This window comes from Cyprinodon variegatus, unplaced genomic scaffold (assembly GCF_000732505.1).
Source record: "Cyprinodon variegatus isolate N-32 unplaced genomic scaffold, C_variegatus-1.0 Scaffold783, whole genome shotgun sequence".
NCBI classification, from domain to species: domain Eukaryota; kingdom Metazoa; phylum Chordata; class Actinopteri; order Cyprinodontiformes; family Cyprinodontidae; genus Cyprinodon; species Cyprinodon variegatus.
Window position 1 is genome coordinate 81,237 of NW_015151236.1, and position 5,058 is coordinate 86,294.

Consider the following 5,058-nt stretch of genomic DNA (forward strand, 5'->3'; position numbering starts at 1 on the left):
AAGACAAATAGGCAAGAGAGAGAAAAAGTAGGAGATTGGGGCTTTGTTTGAAAAATAAAATGTTTCTTACAAACTAAAATTCTAACGTGCATCGCTTGATTGGGTGCAACTTTAATTGTCCTGCCTGTAACACAATAAGCAGAGGACATCACAATGTTGTCAATATAATATCAAAATGTGTCCAAGGTAAAATTAGAGGGTTGAATTAATCAGTAACGAGCCAATACATAGGTCCCAGATTCTATTTTCTCTACATAAGGCCACATAAATCATTGCAAACCTCATTAGATACCCAGCAAGTTTGAGGTAATTTCCCTGGGAGGATGCTTGGCTCAAAGCCCTCAAATCCACACGGCTGTCTTTGGCCTCAGCTGAAACTGGCAGTGCAGGGAAATGAGAGGAGCCAAAGCAGACAGAGATATGGACAGAATCTGATAGAGGACTAGCAGGAGAGTGAAATGGATGACTGGGTCTTGAATTATGAGCTCTCACTTCAGCCACCGACAGTGACCCAGGAACCAGTGCACCTGGAGTAATGGCACTCTGCTCCAGCCTCATCCTACATAATGAACACTTCAAGCCTGCACTCTGACTGTCAGCATATTTCATGGAGAATGTTTTATTACAGTGTTTTAGCATGTAATCCTGTCAACGCCTTATGTTTGAAAGACTGGCACAACCCATCTTTCAAGCATAAGGAAGAAAAAACAGCATATGGGAGGCACATCAAAAACTCCATCATGTAGCGCACAGATTTCACTAATTATTCAGGAAGGTTTGCTCATTTTTAACTTATGATAACAGACATTATTTCAGAGCGATGATGTTCAAGTCAAACAAGATTAAAGTTCATGCCTATAAATGAAAAAAAGATACGTACCGGTATGTAGATACATTCAAGCTCATAGAGTTATTATGCAGTCCTAAATGTTGTTTTGCAGACTCTTCTACAGAAATAATACCAAGCAAGTTGCATCATCTGCACTTCATACATAAATACAGTTTGCAAACATTAAAATTCGTCATTGTACATAAATCCAGGGAATGGCCTGTCAGTGCTTATATCTATATGTGAGCCTTTTCATTCTCAAAGACCAAAACCAGGTAACAAGAGGACTGTAACAGAAAAAGCAAGACTGTTTCCCACCCGGAGCAAAAACAGAAAGCTGTAGCAGCTTTTTTTGTCCACCTTTGGTTGACAAAAGAGCACTATTGCAGATCATGTCTCTTGGCCGCTGTTACACTTAATAATCTTGACTGTTTTAAACAGTACTAGCATGTTTACAACTATGCTTTTATTCTTGAATCTTTTGCTTTGGTTTTTTTTTTTTTAATGCTCCATAAAAATGTATACATTGTGCAGCTGTTTAAGTATTTTTTCTGGATGTGGGTTTTCCTTTGCTGTACGGTATACAGTATGCTCACTCTTGGATTTTAAATTTTTAATAATTTCCTTAATCTTGTCTGTTTCAGCATGCTTCAATTTGCTTATCTGCCTTCTTCATGGTGACAGAGAGATATAAACTTGATGCAAGTACATAATTGTAAGCAAACACAAAATGTTCTGCTAAAAATTAGGCTTGTAAGCATAGAGATATATAAACACATAAAACAGAAAAACACACAAAACACATACAAAAGAACAAAATCAAAGAAGGAATGCTGCAATCAGAAAATTTCAGAAAATATATTCTGCCAGAAGTCAATAGATGCATTAGCCTTGAATTCAGAAATGTTGGAATGAAATGCGGTGGCGACCCCACGGCTTGGGATAAGCACAACAGAAAATAGATGGATGGATGAAAAGCAGTGACATGTGTGACATCAACCAGAAGCAGCAGGATGAAGCTAAAGAAACATGGTTGTGGTGGAAGTACTTTTAAACTCTGCTCAGTCCGTTCAGTCTGTTTTAGCTGAAATACCCTCTGTTTGCCCTGGTGGATTGGAAAATGTTTGTGCATTCCTCCAAACTGTATTTAGTTAGACTTTCATTTATCAGTTAACACCGGCAGTTTTGAAACAAATTAAGAATGAAATTACATATCACACCTCTACTGCTGCTGTGATTGGCTGAAAGTTCAACATGGAAGGAAGGTTTCACTTGTTGATTTACCCAATCAGCTGAATTAATTGCACTAAATGTCCCTTTTCAAAGGAGACTTTACAGATGGATACTATGTAGAATTAAAATGAAACTAAAATGTCTCATTCCAAGTTAACTGGAACCCATTCCAAAAAATAAAATTATTTCTCTTAAATTATATATTTTTAATATTGTATATACATTTATATTTTGTCAAACTGCATCACTTTTTCAGTCTCAGCTGGCCACAGAGAAGCCCGTAGCCTGACACTTTTTACCTGCTGACTTTCCCCTCTGTAGTCATTTATGTGCAGAGCAGTGACCCCATTAAGCATCTTGCTTGTTGACAGTTGTCAACACCCACAACAGTTGGCATTTAAAGCAGCTCTAGAGAAATTTTAACCTGTACTTTATCCCAAGATACTGGAATGTGAATGAACAGTTGCAGCACCAGTTGACATTTCTTAATTTTAAGGTGCTGTTTTATTGCTTGCTAGTTTTAGAAAAACATCAAGGTGTTTGAAGAGTTCACCATTAAAAACTTCTATCTTATGTTACATACATTTCAGTGTACATACTGTGGTTACTGTGACACTATATATGTTGTGAAATTCTGTGTTATCATATGAGGAGAGAGTTAAAAGTTAAAAGTTGAAAGAAAAAGTCACTATTAGAGACGGTAGAAAATAGTGAAAGCAGTTAAGATGTTGGAAAAATTAGTTAAAAAAAAGTTGAAAATAAAAAATTTGCATTAAGTGCAACAAACTAATCCATGTTCTATTGGGTACAGACTGTAGTGTTTACTTCTGTGACAAATCCTTAATCCTGTTTTTCATTACTGTGCAAATCTTAATTTTCTTTTTCTATTATCCTTTTTTAATCTTTGAATATTTTTTTCTCCTTTACTTAATCCTGTTTTGTTGCTCTGCAGTTGTAATGTGAAGTCTGTGTCATGCACACCGGGATTTGCCAACAGTAAATGGCATGCGTTCAAGTTCTGGTCTAGATATCTCCCTGGTGTATGGATACAGTCATAAAACTATGAAAAGGCTCTTAGCATCTGTATAATTTATTCTAATCACATAAATGTATGCCAGTCCCAAAACTAATTTGAAAAATAAAATGGTTTTTAACAGTTTAGCAGAGATCACATATTAGTTCAAAACAAACTGCCTCCATAAAACCATTTCAGCTGGACTTTTGCCACTTTATGCACCGTTTTGTTGTTACTTTTTGTATTATACGGCCTCTACGACAAGTGTGGATTATTACTTACGGTTTTTTGAATGAAAAACAAATGTTGCATATGAACTATATGTGGTAAACCTGTAGAGCGCAAAGAGTGCATGTCACTCATAATAATAGCTATTACGGCAGCTGTTAAGAAGAGACGATTGCAAGGCCTTTAAAAATTACTGTAAAGAAAAGAGCAGCATACCAGTGATACACCAGAATCTGCGAACCACTTGAAAAATACTAGTCTCCAGGCATTTTCTTAACTAACAAAGGTCTTGCGTAGCCATAAATGATCATGTAAAACCTTCAGGACAAGGGCTTCATCAAGTGTAATGGATGAGAGGCGTGGTGATGAGGGAATGACGAGCAGAGGTGGCACCTTGGACAGCGACCTACAGTGAGCTGGGCTTCTCTCAGAACATTTCAACAGTGCATTTAGCCAAAACATTCCAGTGCAACTCCTTGGAAAGTCTTATAAAATCTCAACGTGACCATTTTGGCAAGTGTTCTACGGTCAAGTTAGTCTAGAGCCTGTTATGAATTATGATGAGCACATGCTGATATGCAGAAAGATAGAAGATTGGGATGAGTCACTTCAATTAAAGCCTTGTTAAGACATATATAACATATTTAGAGTCTGCCTCTGTTAGGTTAAAATATTTAACTAACAAGCTTCAAGTTTCCTTTCCTTTTAATATATCTATATATTTTTTATATATTTTTATTTTATTTTTATTTCACGGTAGCTGTTATGGAAGTCCCAAATCTCATTGTATCTGTCACAGAATATAATGACAATAAAGGCTTTTTGACTTTTGACTTTTGACTTTTTTTTGCCTTTCAAAGATCTTTAGGTATTAAAATGACTTTAAAATTTTTTGGCAGCTTTTATTAATAAACTTTAGAACAAAAGGCAGCTCAGGGTAGCTGCAGTATGGATGAGAGAGGATAATCATAACAGAATGTTTAGAAGAAGAAAAAACTCCCTTTAAAGCGGTATCTACAGAAAAATAGACTGACAGAAAAAAGTTACTACTCTGACTTTTTCATAATATTCTTAGAAAAGGCTAACTCTGATGAGGTCCTGGTGTTACACTTGATTTGTAACTCTTCAATAGGCATAAATCTGTAAATTAAATAAAATTGTTGCTGTCTCTGTTTTTTGATCATATATTGATATTATGCCAATATTTTTTTTTTATCATAGAAATCAGTTTACTTCACCATTTGTCCTGAACAACATGTCGTGCAACATGTTCCAGTATAAGATGCTCTGTACGTACCAGTTTTTCAGAAGGCATTATTTCTGGGATAAGGCAGCTTAAAAGTGAGAGCAGAGGCTCTTCTAGTATCAACATAATCTTTGTTACTGCTGGGAGGAAACTGTGTGAAGAGGCTAAACAGTTTATGTAAAATCCAGATTTTGTGTAAAGATAAAAGATGGTTGCATGCTAGGCTGTCACAGACATTTTTTCCACGATATACTCTGATGCATGAAATTAACATTAGTTCCATAAGGACAGCCAGTGTTAATCTTGGAGGTACCCACTAAATTGTCTCTGGAGGGAGTTAGTTTGTTTTGAGTTTAAGCTTTAATCCCAGATAAGACTCATCCAATATTATTAAAACAAAAATACAACCATAAATTAAGGTTCCTCTAACAACACAGCTGGTTTTAATTTTTCAACATATCCTGTGTCTGATTCATACTGTAGGGTCCCCAGGACCAATCAGCCCCC